The sequence below is a fragment of the Henckelia pumila genome, chromosome 4, assembly GCF_033568475.1.
Source record: "Henckelia pumila isolate YLH828 chromosome 4, ASM3356847v2, whole genome shotgun sequence".
Taxonomy (NCBI): Eukaryota; Viridiplantae; Streptophyta; class Magnoliopsida; order Lamiales; family Gesneriaceae; genus Henckelia; species Henckelia pumila.
In genome coordinates, this window is record NC_133123.1 from 198,485,808 (window position 1) to 198,508,531 (window position 22,724).

Consider the following 22,724-nt stretch of genomic DNA (forward strand, 5'->3'; position numbering starts at 1 on the left):
TTAGTATCTCCATAGGCGTAGATTGAGACAATATTAGTACTATAATTTAGCCATTCTAACTTGTCGCTTTGTCTTTCCATGGAGGAGGCATTCTGGAAACAAAAAGCGTCTGCTAAGTGGCTGGTGGAGGGTGAGAAAAACACTAAATTATTCCACAATATGGTTAATCGTAGGAGATCCAGGAATAAAATTTTTAGGATCTGGGATGATGGAGTTGCCTTGGAAAATCCGTTGAGTATTATGGATTCTGGAGTTAAGTTTTTTCAGAATTTGCTAACTGGGGAACCAACTGCTCCGACTCGGGCAAACTTTGATCATATACCTGTATTGATAGATAAGGAGGACAATTTGTCTTTGGTTGCTCCTATTTCTGAGACAGAGGTGTTTGATAGTGTTTGTTCTCTAAATGAGGATAGTGCGGCAGGTCCGGATGGATTCTCAGCTGGATTTTATCGGAGATGTTGGGATATTATTAAAGCTGATTTAGTAGAGGCCGTTCAAGAATTTTGGGCTGGTTCACCACTTCCCAGGAGTGTCACAGCTACCACTATTATTCTTATTCCAAAAACTGATGATGCTCATAGATGGACCGATTTCAGGCCTATTAGCTTGTGTAATGTGAGAAATAAGATTATTACCAAGCTTGTCACTCTTCGCCTGAGCCGTATTTTGCCCAAGATTATTTCACCATCGCAGAGTGGCTTTGTAGCGGGAAGATTGATTTCAGATAATATTCTGCTGGCACAGGAAATGGTCAGTCATATTAATTATCCAGTCAGAGGAGGGAATATTATTATGAAGTTAGATATGGCCAAAGCATATGTCAGAGTGCAGTGGGACTTTCTGATCCAGATGCTTCAGGCATTTGGTTTTGCGAACGAAGTCTGTCATCAGATTCGGCGATGTGTTGATAACTGTTGGTTTTCAGTAAATATCAATGGTAGTTTATCAGGTTTTTTTTCTTCAAACAGAGGCCTTCGACAAGGAGATCCGCTGTCACCGCTTCTGTTCATTATTGCGGCAGAGTATCTTTCCCGGGGGTTGGATGATTTATTTGCTCGGCATAGGAGCCTGCATTTTCATACAGGGCAGCCTTTTAATCTCTCACATCTGGCCTATGCGGATGACCTTATTATCTTTTCTAATGGCTTGATTCCTGGCATCAGAATTCTTAGAGAATTTTTGTATCACTATGAGAAGTGCTCGGGGTAACTTATTAATAATGCGAAGAGTGTTATCTTGACTTCTTCCAAGTGTTCACAGGATAAGAAAGGGCGATATTTTTCTATTACAGGTTTTGGGGATGGTGCACTGCCTCTTAGATACCTGGGTGCGCCGCTTTTTCTGGGTCATCGTAAGAGTTCTTATTTCAATCATATCATTGCAAGAGCTCGGAATAAGCTGCAAGGATGGGAGTCTCAAAATCTTTCTTTTGGCAGTCGGCTTGTGTTGATTAAGAGTGTACTTTGTTCTATGCCGATTTACCTGTTCCAGGTTATGCAACCGCCGGGAACAGTGCTGCATAGGTTTGAAATGCTGTGTGCTAAGTTCCTATGGGGGTCGAAACAAGGAGGGCATACGACACACTGGATATCGTGGGAGAAAATTTGTCTTCCAACTTTTGAAGGTGGTTTGGGTATTCGTAGACTCAAGGATGCAGTTACTGCCTTTTCAATTAAACTTTGCACTACAAGAAAAACGGCCAAAGACAACGCTTTTTCCGCGTTGTTAATGTCCCCGAAAAAGCGTTGTCGTAAGCAGTGTTGTAAAAGACCATGCTCAAAGAAAACGCGGAAAAAGCGTTGTCGTTTCTGGAAAAGACAACGCTTTTTTAAGCGTTGTCGTATCTAAATACGACAACGCTTTTTCCGCGTTGTCTTTGTCACAAAAAAACGTAGTCGTAGCCAGTGTTTGGAAAGGCCGCGGTCAAAGACAACGCTTAAAAAGCATTGTCATTTTGAGCAAAGACAACGCATAAAAAGCGTTGTGATATTTGAAAAAGACAATGCTTTTTAAGCGTTATTTTTTTTAGTAACGACAATGCTTTTTCCACCTACAACAACGTTTAAAAAACGTTGTCTTTTCTCAAATAAAAAACAAAAAAAAAATAAAATTTAATTCACAAATTTTCAATATTATCACTCAATATTAAAAATTTTTGAAAATTAAATCTAATATACAATATTTCAATATTATAAATCATTCAAATATAACAAATAATCGAATTTTTCAGGTTCATCTCGGCCATGTCAAAGTTCTTGTCTTATCACTGCAAATGGTAGTTGCTGATCCCATAGTTTCACAAGCTGAAATCCTACGCACCTGTAGATCAATTTGTATCAGCAATTTCTTGAAGAATACAATATCAACACTGAACAAAGCCTGACAGAGAACCGTAATTAATGACATACCAAGGTATAAACAACCTTTGTTTTCAAGTAAATTTAGATTCCAAATAGTGTCATCGTAAAAGATGTTTTGAGATTAGCAAAGGTTATTAATTACTTTATTTCAAAAAATACACCTCATGTTAACTGGTTCGCATTCATTCGCATGACACTAGTACATGAACAGGTAAATCGAAACTGTGGCCTCACATTAACATAACCAATATTTCTTAATGTTTCTCAACTACTTTTTTACTAAATCTAAGCTTAATGTATCCACCTGAAAACCAAAAATGGATCTGACTTTTCTTTATTTTACCTATTATTATCCTGTTTCCAACTATATAGTCTATGCTCTATAGGAAGCAATCAACAAGTATGGATGACAAATAATTAACTACATAACAAAATATTACCTTATATATCTTCTCACTGCCAGTATCAATAACACAGATAATTCCATTAAGTCCTCCAGCCACCAAAAATGGAGTTCCATCAATAGTACACGTCCAGCTTGCCGTATAAAAAGATTCATCTATCACAATACACGGGACACCAAATTTTTTTCAGAATATGTATTTTTCAAAATAAATTCAGCACATACATCTTATAAAAAAACTGAATTTGCTGACTCGTAATTCCATTGGAAAGAAAATCTCTTACATTGTCATCGATTTAGGACTGAAGTACAGCAAGTGTATGATGAATGTCAACAAACTTGCTATTTTCTCTTATATTTGAGTCGTTAGAGAGTAGAGTCTTCCCTCTCAAGACTACGGCAGTGGTACACATAACTTTTCCTACGACAAGAACTGCAAAAATAAAGGAGTCAACACATCAAATTAGAAAGTAAGGTAAAATTGGTCACATCCAAAATAAAATGAAAATAAAATGTATCTCTAGTGTTAAACATAAATTTTACAAACTATTATATAGTAATATAGTTTTTGTTTTGCCGACATTATAGAGGAGATAGTATTTTCTAAGAAAGAGGTGTTAGATATCATAATTCTTGTCTACCATCTTGCAGAGAGTTGGCATAAAGAGTGTTCATGTTGCATCATGCAAATTGGTCACTGACATAAACGTACAGTGGTGCCATGAATAATGTTAAGGAAACCATAGGGCAAACCAGCCTCCATGGACAATTCTGCAAGGATAATAGAAGCCCCTGAAAAAGTAAAAAAGGAAAATATTTGATCAATTATAAACAAAAACATTCAAAATACTCTTATCTTAATTTAATATCGGAGATGTGACGTCTTAAAGTTGCGTATAGGCTGTGATCCCGCGACAGGAGTGCATCACCTACATATACCCTCATGCAGTAGCCTCTCGCCACCACCATGCATCACCTACATATACCCTCATGCAGTACCCTCATGCATCACGTACATATACCCTCATGGAGTACCCTCATACATACCTAGACAGCCTACAAGCTACAATCTTACTTACCCACATATGCAGCTGTGAAAAACCCAGGTACATTGAACAAGACAACAACTTTCTTGTTGTCCACCTTAATCTGCAGCTTTTTCCACATCTCTGAAGCCCTGAATTTTACACTACCAGACATCTAAATTATTACATCTTGCTGCTGGTACAAATTAATTAAATACTCGATCGAGAGAAAAAGGATCTAATTAATCATCAGTACGTAGTTAATTCTTAATTAAGGTTAAATTTAATTATATTAATTTCTGGTAAGGGTGTGTATATATATGTTCATGCATGGTAGTTACTTACCAGCTTTAGCAGGAAGGATGCGCCAGCTGCCATGGCCATGCTGAGCAATATAAGCCAGCAGCTTCTTGTCTTCTTCCCGAGTCCATGGCCCTTTCTTCAACTTCATCTTCAATCTTTCAGCTATATGCATCTTATAAGTGTTTTAGATTAATTTGTGGAATGGCTTGGATTGGTGAAGCGTGTATATATATATAATATACAAGGACTTTAATTATGAACAATTCTACCCCAACATTACTATAAATAGAGCTACTGCATGCATCCAGCCTCTCTGAACTCATTTAAAATTTTTTACTTGCAGATAAAATTAATATATATATAAGCTTTTTATTATTATAGGCGTGTACATTTAAGGCAGTGTGTGTGTGTGTGTATATATATATATATCTTAAACAGAACAAAAATTATACCTAAGAAGAACAGTTTTCCACATGAAATCCACATATTAGAATTGTCACTAGACAGGACGAGGATACAAGGTATTGGAATTAGAAAACCTAAATAACTTCGGTTCAAATTCCAAATTCATTCTCTGTTTACTAAACGCCTTTATGGAAACAATATACCGGACAAAATTTGTCATCCAATATTAACTACTCATAGGGCAATGATGATTTTAACTTTCACTATTTCGCAGAATTTGCTCCAATATTCATGCATATTCATAGTAAGATATTGGCATAGCTTTTAGTTTAACACATTTCATCGTTTGTTTTCTTATCATCGCGAAGTCGAAGAATTACTGTGATAACAAGACAATGGAGCTCATGAAGGAAACATCAGAGAAATATTCTGTTTCTACTCTAGTAGATCTCACAATTACAATTACTAATTCCTTACACTGGCATTTTAGCCTTTATTTATCTTCAACATATGCCAAATATGATTCAAGAATTTCATGCTTCGATGAAATTAAGGAACAATCACTACCGTAAGTTGAAAAAATTAACATGAAAAAAAGCAGCAAAATCCTCAAGACTACTTACCGTAAGTTGAAAAAGTTAGCTTTGGTGATTGACTTAAAATAGATCAGAAATTAACAAGAATTGTTCTAGCGAGAAAAATTGTACTCACTAAAAATAAATACAAAATCATCTTCAACCAACTGCATCAAAACATGCAGAAGATTACTTAATTAACAAAACCAAAGCTAAAGACGCATACAAAAGCATGCTTCCAAGAATGTATTCCATTTTCATATGCATAAATAATAGACATAAACACTGAAAAATCAATCTCAAACAAAATATAAAACGAAAAACATCTTCAGTATATATGAACATGAAGCCATGAGACGCTAAGTGAACATGAAACAATAACTAATAATCATATTAAACGTTGAAACGAATGGCAATGGATTCGGTTGGATACTTGATGGAATCCTTGATGAGCTCAAAAGCCCCTGCACATGAAGGTGCTATTTCAACTTACAATGGTTGAACAATCAAAATCTTAGAGAAACTTATCATTTCCCCTGGTTGATACTTAGGCTTCTGAAAAATAAAATGTATTGCTGTGTTTATTTCAAATTGCTATCGAAAATTTTGGTTGTTGTGATGTAATGCTTGAATTTATTTCTTCATAGTTTTATACTCATCCCAGAAACTACCTTGAACTCGTTGCTTGATTTCTTTTAGGTTATATTTGGATTGAGGATTGGTTTGAAATCCACGTCTCAAATCCATTGTACACATGTTGCTCAAAATTAATGATTTGAAATAAAGATAGCAAGCACTACATCTTATTTTTCAGAAGCCTGAGTAATGAGTATCAACCAGGGGAAAAAATAAGTTTTTCTACGATTTGGATTGTTTTATCATCATTGTAGTTGAAATAGCAACTTGGAGAGAACTTTGAACCTCTGTGCTTCTATTAACAAAAAAGACCATTAAAAATCATATTTGATGTGCTAAAGAATTTTAGCTTTACCTTAGTCTGTTATGTACTTGAGTAAGCTGATCACGCAGTATCCTCACCCGGTTTTGCATTTCCTAGCAGTAGCAGATCACCAGGAGAAGATTTTAAGGATGGCCCTTGATGTCGTAGGCTAAAAATTTCATAATTATAGATGATGCAAGGAAAACTGAGATGTACCTCGACTGACGGTGTACTGCAAAAATTGAAAAGGAAAATTAACATAGAGCAGATGAAAGTATAATTGATCATAATTACAAAGAAGAGAAAATAAATATAGTTGACCAATATAATATCCACCTTGCATCAAGAAACTCTTCTATAAATATAGTTGCGTCCACAATGCTTCAACTTGACAGAAACAAAATCAAGTGTAACTATCACCGTGTACCTTTTAGCCCTTTCTTTTGGTGTAAGTTGAGCATATTTTGCAATCATCTCATCAATGTTGCTGAAAGCGAAAACAAGTAGAGCTGGTATTTAGCACCAAATCATCCATGTGAATTTTACTTGAACAAGAATACCGAAAGCTTGCATTTTAACTTCTACTTCAGAAACTTATTGGTTTATATGAACCCGTAGTCTTCAGTCATTGTCTAGCTTATAGAATCCAATAAGACACATTCAGTAATTTCCACTATTAATGTATGCTATTTTTTCTCTTTCGTCACACAAGCAAGGGCCAGCGAGCAGAATAGTTCATCTCAACTGAATAAAGTTTTCGATTTCATGCACAATTTCACTAAAAATTCATATTTGATAAACGAAATTTCTTGGTAAACCATATGAGGAGATAAATACATGTACTACTAGCCTAACATGACAGCATTTACAATTCCACCAACCAAAAAATGCAAGATTAAAAAACAAAGATTCACGACTCAATCACATGGCACAATACAAACTAAACTAAATGCTCGAAATCTACCTGCGTGGTCCTCGAAAAATCGAAGGCTTTCCTGTAGGAGAAAACATAAGAAGGATAATATCAATGTCACATAACACTTAGATAGTTAATAAACCAACAGAGCAAAACAAAGTGAATCAACGCTTACATAGTCAAGAAGCCTGAATTGTTAATAAAATAAACACAAATTAGATAATCTACAAGAGCTCAAGGCAAATAACCAATCTTACCCAGCGTCAAACCAACTGTGCAATCGGTAGTTTCCCAGCGGCTAATTTCAAAGATAGTAACGCGGAGTAGGGGAGACGATCGAATGAGCTAAGGGGAGAGATGATTAATTGATAGCAAATCTGGAAAACCAAGAAACGACCAGAAATGGCTCAAAGTCGCGAAGAACAAAAACCCACGCAGCTCCAATCGCGAACAGGACGCCATGGTTTGAGCTTTGGCCCAAGATTCCTCAATATTTTGGTATTAAATTGAAGCAAAGTACGAAATCTTACCTTTTCTAGCTTCAGCCAGTATCTTTCCGGCCGTTAGGGCGGTAAATCGATGACATGAAAAGGCTGCTAGGGTTCGGGGAGAAAGCAGAAAAAAGAGGAAGAAATAGCGATTAAGGTTTTGTCAAATTTGAATCGAAAGAGAGCAAAAAAAGAAAGGGAGAAATCGCGATTAAGGGTTTGGGGATTTTGGGTTTTTTTTTGTCAGACGTGAAGGGTAAGGGTAAGGGTAATATAATAGATGTATTTTAACTTTTATTATATTATTATTATTTAAAATTTAAAAAATATTATCTACAAAAAGCGTTGTTGTACATAAAAAACACTCATCTACAACGCTTTTTAAAAAGCGTTGTGGATGACGAAAAAAATGTTGTCTTTTACAAATTTTAAAAAATAAAGACAATGCTTTATCATAAAAGCGTTGTGTTTCTTTTTTTAACAACGCTTTTTGTAAAAAGCGTTGTCTTTCAACTGTTGTCGATGACCAATTTTGTTGTAGTGTTGGGTCAGGTTCAGGACTATCGATTCTCTTTGGAGTCAATTTTTACATGTTCGGCATTGTAGGACTTATCCCCCGGCAGCAGTGCGCACCATGCAGAATATTTCTACTATTTGGCGCAGAATAATGAAGGTCAAGGATAGAGAAGAATCAGAAATTGGTTGGAGGATTGGAGAGGGAGATATTAGTTTTTGGTTTGACTCCTGGCACCCGGCTGGTCCCTTATCTTCTTTGGCTCCAATACTGGGTCAGTCGAACAGGTTAGTCAGGTGGTTTTTGGAAGGCAGAAATTGGAATCTTGATCGACTTCTTCTTGTGCTTCCTTTGGAATTGGCGTTGAGTGTTTTGAAAGTGCCTATTCACCATGCGGGAAACGATATGGCTATCTGGAAGAGTTCTACTAACGACAGGTTTTTGGTTAAATCTGCCTGAAATTTGGTGCGGAAAAGGAAAATAGAGGATGGGTGGTTCAAAGGCTGTTGGTCCAAACTTCTTAGGCCAACGATTTCTATTTTTTTCTGGCGGTGGTTTTTCAAAAGAATTCCTGTTGATGATATTTTAATGGCTAGAGGGATTGCTCTAGCCTCGTTGTGTCAGTGTTGTCAAGCTCAGGAATCCTTTGAACATCTGTTCTTTTTTAGTGTTACAGCTCAGTTTTTCTGGCAACACTTCTCAAAACTTTTTGGCGTTCAAAATTATCGTAATTTTAACAACTGGAAGATTGGAGAGGATTGGCTTAAGGATGGTCATGCTAAGGAATTGATCCCTTTTCTGATTATTTGGTTCCTTTGGAAGGCCAGGAATGACCATAAACATAGGGGTGTTCGCATCCATTCGGCCAGGATTATCATGAATATTAACGAGTATATTACTTCTCTTGGCCGTGCAGGGGTTTTGAAGGTGGGTCACTGGCGTGGTCATGGAGCGGTGGCTGGATCTTTGGGGCTCGATCATCGAATTACTCGAACCTCATTCATTTGAGTGGTTCGATGGATGGCACCGAGCATGGGCCATTTCAAACTTAACTCAGATGGTTGTACGAAAGGTGATGGAGAATCTGGGATTGGTGGTATCATCATAGATCACTCAGGTAAGATTATCCTAGCTTACCATGACTCTATTTGACATGGGACCAATACGAAAGCTGAACTCTGTGCCATTATTAAAGGATTGCAAATTTGAAAGACTTATAATTTATTCCCGTTATGGCTTGAGGTTGACTCTATGGCAGCTTTAGCCATTATTGATGCGGACAATCCTTGTTGGGAACTTAGTTCCATACTGACGCAAATTCAAGGGATTTTAAATTCTTCGATGGTGAGGAAGACTCATGTCTACAGGGAAGCTAATGCTGTGGCTGATGAATTAGCTAATCTGTGTTTGGCTAAGGGATCGGCTTTGTTGGGGCCAGTTGACATTCAGGGATAGCTAAAGGGGATATGCAAATTAGATTTTTCGGGCATGCCTTATATTCGCATTTCCTCTTAATTTTATTTTCTTTGGAGTCTTTGTATTTCAGTTTTTGAATTTAAAGTTTTCTTGCTTTTAAGTTTTGTAATTTCTTGAGAGGTCTTGGCCTAGTCCCCCTCTCATGTAATTCCTTTTTTATTTCTAATAAACGGGTAAGGGTCCGCCAAACCCCCCGCCACAAAAGGCGGCTTTTTGGAAAAAAAAAAACGCAGGATTTATATTTTTGATACATATAATGAATCGGTATATTAGGGACAGCTATTTTTAATATCTCACCACACCAAAGTCTTGGCCATCTAATATGCATTCATTACTTCTTCATGCATTCCTCGTCTCTCCAGATTTAAGCGCTCGTTAATCGAGGGGAGATCCATTTCAATAAACTAGAAAGAACAAACATAATACTCATTTCTTCTACTTGTTCTTTCAAGACTTATTGAAATGGATCTCTCCGCGATTAACGAGCACCTTGTAGTAGCCCGTAACCAAGATCAGTAATAAAGGAATTAATCATAATTACTTGGGAAGAGTTCGGAAGCTCTGAAGGTGAGTTCGGAAGCTCCGAACAGGATCAGACGCTCCGATGCAGGATCGGAAGCTCCGATGGTATTACGTCATTCATGACGTGTGGTTGGATCGGAAGCTCCGATCAAGATCGGAAGCTTCGATCACCCCTATTCGAAGTTAACAAGTGATATTTTGACACGTGGTAGATCAGGATCTTTGGAAGCTCCGATGGCAGGATCGGACGTTCCGATCGAGGTTCGGAGGCTCTGATCATTGTCTATAAATAGAAGGCCGAGAATCCATTTTCAATTGCCAATTCCGGATTTCCTCTCTACTTTAGTCGTATTCGAGTTGTTCTAGTCTTCCTAGGCTTGACCCAGGAGTCTTCAATTTCGATAGTCGTAGCGGAGTTGTGCCCAAGTTCTGGAGGTATCGACATCAAAGGGCTAACGACGGACGAAGGTATAGCTTTTGCTTCCTATAAATATTTAGAAGTATGCAATAGCTTAGTTAAGGCTTTTAGAGCACTTTAATGATAGTAGTATCGTTTGGTAGTGTAGAGCAGACTATAGGCGTGGACCTAGAGTTGGTAGAGCTTGCACTGATTTGTGGTACGGAAGTACTGTTCGAGATATCCTGACTGAGTATGCATGTATTATGTGACTGCATGGTTTATATGTCATTGATTTATGCTGCATTCATTTGCATACCGAGCTATCTCCTTCGAGATGTCTGTTAGTAGGGTTTTTCCCTATCCTGTTAGTGGTTGGACTTCCATCGATTTGGGTCCGGCATATCCACTGGTATTATGGTATGGAAGCCACCTCCTAAAGCGATGGCACAGCGTGCTGCATACCAGGGCCCGGTCTGTCTCTTTTATCTGATCCTTGACCTCGAGTTTATAGGGAGTTCACTTTGCATGCATGTATACTCATACTCTCGTACTGAGCATTTTATGCTCACGTCTCTTACTCTATGTTTCTGGATACCCTATTCCATGGGGCGGGTTTGCGATTGGACGAGGCGGGTGGTTCCAAGAGGGGCTAGGCAGTGGTTGGCCAGTTGGAGCTTCGTCTAGGTTTATTTCCGTTGTTTTGGGTTGATACGGCTTTCAATTTGGTTTTATAATCTATTTTGGATATTTACAGATCCCTTGCCTTGGGATTGTAATTTCAGTAATGTTTTTGCAGTTTATTCTGATATTTGTTTATTAAGTTAATTGCATGCCTAAGTTCTGTTTATTAGGTGATCCAGGTATGAGTCACTACATTTATGGTATCAGAGCATGCAAAGTATTTCTGGGATTTAGATTCTACATTAAGATTGTTGAAGAACGGCGATCAGATCAATCAGAATTGATACCCGGTGCAGCGGAAGTTTAAAAATTTTATATGGAACGATTCCATAATGGGTATCAAAACTTTACGATTAAATTGTGCGTGTAAAACTTAAATAAAAATTATAAATTTTTACCTCCAATCTCGAATCGAGATTATGGACACCAACAGATTACTCTGCTCTTGTTGTATATCCCAGGAACTGATGGACAAACAATTCTTCAATTAGGTCCACGAACAAAGATTTAATCCCTCTGATAGATTGCACTAGAAAATCTATCAGAAGTTTCTACGAAGAGAATTAACGAATTTGATCCGTTAAACCAGACTGCAAATTCAAAATTCACAGGCTGGAATTTTCAGAACAGAGAGGGAGGGGGCGGCGGCCACTGTTAAGAAAAACCAGGGTTTTCGAAAATATTTTGTGACCTCTGTTATGTAATTTCTGTACTACAATAACTTATTTATAATGTGAGCTGCTAACAGCTTAGGGCCCATTAGTCATAAGTTCAAGCCTGACAAGCAAAGCCCGCATGTTCAGAAATTAATATAAAATTCATCGTGACTCAGATTGATAAACCAATTTCACCAATGTGCACAGAAACCATTTCTGCATCTTTTAAAGTCAAGATAATTTTTTCTGAATCCGAATTCAGTGGTTTCCAAAAATGCCCATCCTTATGTCATTTTAGAAAATCTTACTCCTCTACTCTTAAATAAGAAGTCCCACTTCTTTGTTCATTAAATTTAACTCTTTAAATTTAACTATGTCAACGGGGATTAAAAATCCATTACTCTGTGTGACCCTCAATGGTTCAGGGATACAGCTGGCCGTGGGCTCACAAATCCTTGTGACTCGGAACAACAATTTCTGACTTGCCCATCGAATCATGGTAAGAGCGCCTAGCAACATCGCCCCATGATTCCCTAGGTATCACTGATAGTGCCTGCAAGAACCAATAGATTTTGGTTAGCGTACAGTACGGTCCCTTCATCCATATATCCCGATCGAATCAACAACCATTGGTAAATCGAGAGTCGTTCGAGATTCGATAACTATGCAATACATCTTGAAGATCAAATAGTGACATCGCATGTATTACTAAGAAACCATTTCTTAAAACACATCATATACTCTGGCCAGAGATTCGTCACACTAATATCTTCTCAGATTGCATAGGATATCCACACTAGAAAGTATGTGGTGAATCATTGAAAACAAAGCATCAACTCCTATATGTGTCGTAACTATACCCAATCCCGACACCTGATGACCCTAACAGAGTCGGTAAACGAGTCAAAGTACAGTACTAGCATATAGAGTCTCAATGATGTTTCAAGTAGTAAGGACTAATGGTGTACAACCAAAACCGCGGACTTTATCCACTCGATAAGTGATAACCACTTGGAAAGTCCGGATAGGGTAGTTCGATCATTCATCGTATGAATATCCATTTGCATGCTTTGAACATCTCTATATGTTCCATACCAATGAAACGTGGTACTCGGCATCGCAAATGCTAGTCTCAATCTCGAGCGATCCTTATCCTTATTAACGGACGGCTCAATCGACTAGGATAGAATATACAGTGATGGCGACCGGGAGCCTCGTCGGGAACACCTCCATCGTCATCGAGATGAGGACCGTTTCAGTGTACATCAATTCTTGCAGACATGACCTAAGCCCTTGGTTGGAGGTGAGTCTCCGGAGGATGCGGAGAACTAGTTAGACCGTATGGAGACAACTTTTCAGACTTTCCAATGCACCGAGGAGCAGAAGATGGAGACCCTTGGTTATCTTCTGGATGGACGTGCGCGCAGGTGGTGAAGGCTTACTTTTGCACCTTTTGTTGCGGCGAGAGGAGTGGCCACCTGGGCCGAGTTCCACACAGCTTTTCAGAAGCTGTATTTTCCTCCTGCACTCCGTCAGTCGAAGGCAGGCAAGCTACTGAGTCTGTGATAGGGAGCCATGTTTATTGGTGAGTATCAGCAGAAGTTCTTTGATCTGCTATCTTATTGCCCCGAGATTGCTGACAGCTCTGGGATGAAGTATAATCTGTTCCTTCAGGGCCTTAACAATGAGATCCATGACCATGTGGCGGTTGGCGACGACATGTCTTACGAGGGTTTGGTGAGCCGTTGTCACCAGGCGGAGGACAGCATTTAGCAGAACAGGTCTTTCTCTCAGTCAAGACCTGCTAGTTCTTTGGGTCCCCGTGCCCAATCTTTCAAGAAGTCTGGATCTACTTCTTCTTCCTCTGGATCTGCTGGTGTTGTCCATTTCGGAAAGAAGTACAAGTGTGATCACTGTGGGAAGAACCATCCATCCGACAAGTGTCGTAGAGCTTCTGGAGCTTGTTTCCGTTGTGGAGAGACTGGTCATATCCAGAGGGATTGTCCACTATCTGGGGGAGGCGGTTCTGGTTCTAGTTCAGGATCTGGTTCTCAGGCCACCGTTCAGCAGAGGTCGCAGGGACAGCCTGCTGGGAGTTCTCATTTGAGGCCACGAGCTTCTGGCCAGGTGTTTGCCCTGAGACATGATCAGGCCGTGGAGGAGAATGAGAAAGTCATCGCAGGTACATTTCTGCTTTATGGTATTCCTGCTCTTGTACTTATTGACACTGGTGCATCTCATTCTTTAATTTCTGCACGTTTTTTTAAGAAGCATAAGTTACCATGAATTGCACTAGACGTAGTGATGTCTGTTTCTACTCCGACGGGCCAATCTGCTTTGGCTAAGCGTCTAGTGATGGGTTGCCCTTTGGAGTTCGAGGGTAACATCTTGATTGCGAATCTCATGGTCCTGGCGATGGACGACTTTGATTGCATTCTGGGAATAGATATGTTGACTACCTATCGAGCTTCAGTGGACTGCTATCAGAGATTAGTACGTTTTCATCCAGAAGGAGTGATAGCTGATTTTTCTATGGTGAGGGAGCGCGACCCCCGATGCCCTTGGTATCAGTTTTGAGAGCCTGTCGAGCTCTAGATTCTGGCGGGGAAGGCTACCTTATCTACGCAGTTTATTTGTCCGCTGAGAGCGTTGGGATAAAAAGTATTCCTGTTGTAGATGAATTTTCAAATGTTTTTCCTGATGAGATTTTGGGTTTTCCTCCTGTTAGGGAAGTCGAGCTTAGCATAGAGTTGATGCCGAGTACTTCACCTATTTCTTGAGCACCGTATCATCTGGCTCCGTCAGAGATGCGTGAGTTGAAGAATCAGCTACAGGATCTTTTGGACAAGGGGTACATTCTTCCTAGTGTATCTCCTTGGGGAGCTCCTGTTCTTTTTGTAAAGAAGAAGGATGGGTCTATGCGGTTGTGCATTGACTATCGGCAGCTGAATCGAGTCACTGTGAAGAACAAGTATCCGTTGCCTCGTATTGATGACTTGTTTGATCAGCTCCAGGGCACTTTAGTTTACTCCAAGATTGACTTGAGATCTGGGTATCATCAGTTGAGAGTTCGTGATCAGGACGTAGCCAAGACTGCATTCCGTACTCGCTATGGGCATTATGAGTTCCTAGTGATGCCTTTTGGTTTGACTAATGCACCGGCTATATTCATGGATCTAATGAACCGTGTCTTCAGGGAGTATTTGGACAAGTTTGTCATGGTCTTCATTGACGACATATTGGTGTATTCGCGTAATACGGAAGAGAATGTTTCTCACTTGCAGTTGGTACTGCAGACTCTTCGAGATGAGCAGTTGTACGCCAAGCTGAGCAAGTGTGAGTTCTGGATGGATTGAGTGGTCTTTCTTGGCCATATCATATCCAGGGAGGGGATTTCTGTTGATCCAAGCAAGATTAAGGCGGTGCTTAATTGGTCGCGTCCGACGACAGTTGCTGAGATCCGTAGTTTTCTGGGTCTAGCAGGATATTATCGTCGCTTCATTTTGAATTTCTCTCAACTAGCTCGACCTTTGACGCAGCTTACCCGCAAGGGTGTGGATTTCGAGTGGTCCTCCGGGTGTGAGGAGAATTTCTGTGATCTTTGACGGTAGTTGACTTCTGCACCGGTGTTGGCATTACCGTCAGGATCTGGAGGGTATGTGGTGTACACTGATGCTTCTCTTCAGGGGTTAGGTTGTGTCCTGACTCAGAATGGGCATGTGATCACATACGCTTCTAGACAGCTGAAGCTTCACGAGGACAACTATCCAGTCCATGATTTGGAGTTAGCAGCCATTGTGTTCACTTTAAAGATCTGGCGTCAATATCTGTATGACGAGAAATTTGAGATCTTCAGCGACCATAAGAGTATCAAGTATTTGTTCACTCAGGCGGAGTTGAACATGAGGCAGAGACGTTGGATGGACTTGCTTAAGGACTATGATTGCGAGATTAAGTACCATCCGGGAGCTGCTAATCTCATCGCTGATGCATTGAGTCGCAAGGTGCGACTATCCGCACTTCAGACTTGTTCGATGTCTAGTGCGATCAGTGACTGTTGTACTTCGGGTTATACCTTCAAGCATAAGAAAGGTATGCAGAGTATCCAGATGTTTGCGATACTATCTAAGCCAGTGTTGTATTCGCGGATTCGAGATGCTCAGATGTCTGATTCAAACACCCAGCATTTAGCCCGTCTAGCTAATGAGGGTAGCTCGTCTGGATTTCATTATCAGTCAGATGGCTTTCTGTGTTTGTCTGGTAGGCTTGTTATTCCGCAGGATGAAGAGTTGCGAGAGGAGATTTTGTCTCAGGCGCATCGCACTAAGTTGAGTATTCATCCTGGGAGCAACAAGATGTACAAGGATCTACGTACTCGTTTCTGGTGGAAGGGAAGGAAACGCAGTGTTTATCAGTTTGTTTCGAGACGTTTGTGTGTCAACAGGTCAAGGCAGAGCACCGACGACCTGGAGGATTGCTTCACAGTCTACCTATTCATGAATGGAAATGGGAGTTTATCACAATGGACTTTGTGACCCATTTGCCGGTATCCCCGAGGAACTGTGATGCTATCTGGGTTGTGGTGGACCGACTCACCAAGTCAGCACATTTCATTGCCTATAGCTGGGAGTACAATGTGGATTGTATGACTCGGTTGTACATTTAGGAGATCGTTCGACTTCATGGAGTGCCTATGAGCATTGTCAGTGATCGAGACCCCAGGTTTACTTCTAGATTCTGGGGGAGTGTTCAGCGTGTGATGGGTACTACTCTCAGTTTGAGTACTGCCTATAATCCGGAGACTGATGGTCAGTCAGAGCGCACTATCCGTACTTTAGAGGATATGCTTAGAGCGTGCGTCATGGATTTTGGTTCAGCCTGGCAGGATCATTTGCCATTGATCGAGTTCGCGTACAACAACAACTATCATACTAGTATTGGGATGGCAACTTTTGAGGCGTTGTACGGGCGACGTTGTCGTACTCCACTCTTCGGGAAGAAGTGGGGGAGAGACAGGTTGAGGAACTAGAGTTTATCCAGCAGACGATAGACATTGTTGACCAGATCAAGAAACGGATTAAGACTGCACAGGATCGTCTGGCCGGCTATGCTAATACCTAGCGTAGGCCTTTGCAGTTCGATGTCGGGGAGAAAGTATTTCTGAGAGTGTCACCTTTCCGCAAGATTCTCAGATTTGTCCTTAAGGGCAAGTTGTCTCCAAGGTTTATCGGTCCGTTTGAGATCTTGGAGAGTATTGGTGATTTGGCTTATCGACTAGCTTTGCCACCACAACTTTCCAGTATTCGCGATGTGTTCCACGTATCACTGTTGCGACGGTATGTGGCAGATGAGTCTCATATTCTGCAGCGGTCTGAGGTTCAAGTGAGCAAGGATTTGACCTACGTTGAGAAACCTATTCGTATCCTGGATTATAAGGATAAGGTTTTGCGGAACAAAGTCATTCCTTTGGTTTTAGTTCAGTGGCAGCGCCGAGGCACTGAGGAAGCTACTTGGAAGCTTGAGGACAGGATGCGTGAAGACCATTCTGAGTTGTTTTGATTTCATTATTGAGTTTTATTCAGTTCCAAACTCTATAAACATTTGATTTGAATAAAGAATGTTTCTGATTTCTGTATTACATTCAGTACTTAAGATCTGATTTCGAGGACAAAATATCTTAAGTGGGGGAGAATGTAGTAGCCCGTAACCAAGATCACTAATTAAGGAATTAATCATAATTACTTGAGAAGAGTTTGGAAGCTCCGAAGGTGAGTTCGGAAGCTCCGAACAGGATCAGACGCTCCGATGCAGGATCGGAAGCTCCGATGGTATTACGTCATTCATGACGTGTGGTTGGATCGGAAGCTCCAATCAGGATCGGAAGCTCCGATCACCCCTATCCAAAGTCAACAAGTGATATTTTGACACGTGGCAGATCAGGATCTTCGGAAGCTTCGATGGCAGGATCAGACGTTCCGATCGAGATTCAGACGTTCCGATCGAGGTTCGAAGGCTCCGATTGTTGTCTATAAATAGAAGGCCGAGAATCAATTTTCAATTGCCAATTCCGGATTTCCTCTCTACTTTAGTCGTATTCGAGTTGTTCTAGTCTTCCTAGGCTTGACCCGGGAGTCTTCAATGCGTTCGATAGTCGTAGCGGAGTTGTGCCCAAGTTCTGGAGGCATCGACATCAAAGGGCTAACGACGGACGAAGGTATAGCTTTTGCTTCCTATAAATATTTAGGAGTATGCAATAGCTTAGTTAAGGCTTTTAGAGCACTTTAATGATAGTAGTATCATTTGACAGTGTAGAGCAGACTATAGGCGTGGACCTAGAGTTGGTAGAGCTTGCACTGATTTGAGGTACGGAAGTACTGTTCGAGATATCCTGACTGAGTATGCATGTATTATATGACTGCATGGTTTATATGTCATTGATTTATGCTGCATTCATTTGCATACCGAGCTATCTCCTTCGAGATGTCTGTTAGTAGGGTTTTTCCCTATCCTGTTAGTGGTTGGACTTCCATCGATTTGGGTTCGGCATATCCACTGGTATTATGGTATGGGAGCCACCTCCTGAAGCAACGGCGGAGCGTGCTACATACCAGGGCCCGGTCTGTCTCCGTTATCTGATCCTTGACTTTGAGTTTATAGGGAGTTCACTTTGCATGCATGTATACTCATACTCTCGTACTGAGCATTTTATGCTCACGTCTCGTACTCTGCGTTTTTGGATACCCTATTCCATGGGGCAGGTTTGCAATTGGACGAGGCGGGTGGTTCGAAGAGGGGCTAGGCAGTGGTTGGCCAGCTGGAGCTTTGTCTAGGTTTATTTCCGTTGTTTTGGGTTGATACAACTTTCAATTTGGTTGTATAATCTATTTTGGATATTTATAGATCCCTTGCCTTGGGATTGTAATTTCAGTAATGTTTCCGCAGTTTATTCTGATATCTGTTTAGTTAATTGCATGCCTAAGTTTTGTTTAGTAGTTGATCCAGGTAAGAGTCACTACACGCCTAAACTTGGAGAGACGTAGAACGTGTGAAGAAATAATGAATGCATATTACATGGCCAAGACGTCGGTATGATGAGACATTGAAAATTGTTGGGTCCTCAAATATACTGATCCATTATATGTATCAAAAGATATAAATCTCCCGCTAGAGCGGCTAAATTGTAGTGGTAATATTGTCTCAACCTATGCCTATGAAAACACTAATCAGGTGGGAAACAAATGTTCAACTAGCATTAACAAACATTGACGTTAAATTGGTACATGTATCGGGTGGTAAATACATGCACTGAGTCTTAATTTTGTTGAAATCGCATGCGATAAGCTTATAATTAATTTGTTCTCTTTAATTAGCTACTAAATATTCAACAAAAAAAAACAATAGCAACTAGAACATGAGAGACAGAAACCCCAAAAGATGCGGGATCCCCAATAACTAAGTTTCTAAGTACATTTGAGGCAATTTCAAAACTCTCTCACCGAGAATATAAAATCTGGCCCATTAAAAAAAAACCCAATTTCTTAATACAAGGGTACACAACACACAAAATCCAAAAACCCACCAAAAAAACAACCAAAAGTAGCCCCAGGAACAAACCCAAACCAGGAAGCGTAACCCATAACCTCATACTCAAGCTCAATATCCAAGTCTGACCCAATACTCAGACTTGGCCAACGAACCCTTGACCTAAAAACCCCTCATGGCTCAATTAGCACCAATCTTACTTGCATCTAACCCTACCCTTCACAAGTAACAGAAGCTGCTGCAACCCCACTCTCATGCGAGTTCACCCCAAAGACATAAATCATCACCAGCAGTCAAGTCAACCACCACCCATGCCGCCCAGTCAGCCAACATGCACAAACCAACCCCTCCCCAAAAATGAGCCCAACCCAATTCCCAGTAACACCTGTGAGGCCGGAAAAACAATAATCTAAAAACCCACCCCGCTGGCTGGTCAAGAAGACTCACACCAATCATCACCCCCACAACGCTTCTATGCTCAGCCCGTAATTATCATTCCCATGCACTAAAGAAACAAACCCCCTTAAGCTTTGAAACTCAATCCCCTCAACCCCGAAACTATCGGCAAGGCACAGGTGCACAACCTTTGATTGCTCAAACCATGCATTAATCAATGTCACGGCCATCCACCGCCGCTTCATATCTCGAGAACCAAAGTGTATTTCTTTCAGCCTTGTGCAAAACAACACCTTGTAATATTGTCTCAACCTACGCCTATGAGGACACTAATCAGGTGAAAAAAATATGTTCAACTAACATTAACTAGAACTGACGTTAAATTTGGACATCTATCGGGTGGTATGTACATGCACTGAGTCTTGAATTTGTCAAAATTGCATGCGATAAGCTTATACTTAATTTTTTTCTATTTTATTAGTTACTAAAATATTTCAACAAAAAAAAAACAATTGCAACTGAAAACTGAAAGAAAGAAACCCAAAAGATGTGAGCTCCCCAATAACTAAGTATCTATCGGCGAGGGCATTGCCTCAAACCATTGAGTGTTTGACACGTGTTACACCAATTTTTATTTTTATTTTTATTTTTAAAATAATGGATCTAACCATGGTTTGTTGATTTGGGCGGGCTTTTCAGATTTGGCGTAATCAGGAAAAGATACACACACCACGTAATCTCTGCCCCAATCCGAGATCTTCGATCGACCCTACTCTTATTCTGGCACCGAACCCGACTGTGGCTCCCGCCTTGACATCTGACTCTGACTCCATCTGCATCTTCTCCGTCACTCCAACTCCTGCCTCCGTTCTCACCACTCGAAGCTTATCTCATGTAAGCAACAAAAATTATTATCTGAGTATTGACTTATATTGTGCGAAAAGAGTTAGTCACGTAATATTTTTGGTTTCAACAATAAACCATCGAAAAGAGAGAATTTTTTTCTTGTTGGATTCTGGTTTCACGTTTTCTTTTGTTTTTTCTTGGTTATATGTTCGTTGGCTTTTTCGTTGTAGACAGCAGATGTTAAAAAAACAAAAGAAACAAGCCGATCCCTACAAATTTAAATATGAACGGATTAATTCTTTGGTGTTATTCAAATCCTTTGTATATGTATGAGACTGAGCAAAAAAAAAAACAAGCAGAAAGCTAAAGATATTAGTTTTCCTTCTGCATCAATACTTTATATTAATATTTATATGTATTTCGATAGCAATACACTTTTTTGTGTCTTTGCAACATTAATTTATGTAAAGGTTTGTGCCTTTAATTTTAGACAAAAAATTTCAATACCAAATTCTAATAATGGGACCGATTAAAAATAATTGAAAGCCAAAGAGACTATTTCCTCTCTTTATGAACACCGTCTTTTCTCTCCATGTATGACAACCTTTCTTATCAGTTTTTTTTTTATCTTTTATTTTCAAGATCAGTACAAGACTAAGTAAAAAAATAAATTTGAGTTTAATTTGTCCAGACATTGACGACATGGTTTTTAAATATTAGCAACTTTAATAATCATCATTGTCAAAATTTACATGGATCATGCGATTGAAATGTTGCGTTTTAAATATGAAATTTAAATTTTAGTTTAATTTTTTTGCTTTATATTTTTGTATGATTTCAGAAAATCAATTGGTTTCTTGATCAAAAATGGAAGATACCAACTCGTTGTCACTTTAAGAATTGGTGGTAGACTACAATTAAGAAGTTGAAATTGATCAAATTTCAGAAGTTCAATATAGAGACCAGGATTTATCTATGCCAAAAAACATCGAGGTGCAAAATAAAAAGAATGTTGTTGATGTTTTGGATAGTAAACTATTAGTGGATACAATCATGAATGGAATCGAAGATGCTTATTTTTTGTATTGTCAATATGCACATGTCAAAGGTTTTAGTGTGAGAGAGGGTGATCAACGATGTTTTTCTCATTCGTTTCTCATTTTGAATTCCTTTCTCATTTGGTTGCATCTTTGGTGTGTTTTTGAGACAGGTGGATTTTAAGAGTTGTAAATAGGTCATGCCAAAAAGTTTTGAAATTTTTTGCATTATTTTAATATTTTTTTAATATTAGAGGTTAGAGGGTCATTTCAACTGGAATATCTGCCAACTCTAGACTAGATCTCAACACATCAACTACATAAACTAGGAATCCTTCGGCGCTCTTCTGCAGTAAATGTGTCATAAATAAAATTGAAATTAAAGAGATATTAGCTGTGGTCTGAACCTGTTAACTTTCTGAAAACTATCCATTGTTGTCATGTACTTGGTAAGTGCATTGATGCAAATAATGCAATCAAAATCATTTAAACCAAGCACTATATAGTCAAGTTCTATCACACTCTCTTCAAACTGTAGCCCACAGCCTCTAACCAATCTTACAGATATAATCCCTCAAACCAAGGGCGAAGAAATGGAAACTACAGAAGGCAAAGGCTCAGAGGGAAAGTAATGCAACTAAATAAATTTCTCGGCTATGAATGTATGAGATGCACCTATATCTATCAATACATAAGAATGATAACCAAAAATAAAAAAGTTATCTGATATCACATGATCTGGTGCAGCCTGATCTTGATCCTCAATGAGTGCATAAACCCTCGCTTGTTTCCGAGGAGGTTGGCCCACATTCTGGCTTCCTCCCCGTTGTTCTGATCTGGCCTATTCTGAGGCTGAAAGGAATGCACTGAATAGGCTTGCCTATCAGAATGAGGTGCGGGACTCAATGAACTTCCACTTTGAGGCATATCAGAACCACGCTTAGGACACACCTTAGCATAGTGTCCCGTCTGATGGAACAAATTAAAACTACATGTAACTCCTCTGCATTGAAAACTAGATTGTCTTCCTCCACACCTATTACAAAAAAACACTACAACAAAAACGCCAAACGACAACGGATTTTATCCGTTTTCGTAGGGGGTCTTAAACTGTTGTAACTGACGGTGTTGTTAAAAGCACGCCCAATGACAACGGATTTTATCCGTTGTCTTTGCTTCACTACGACAACGGATTTTATCCGTTGTCTTTGATATATAAAAGACAACAGATAAAAT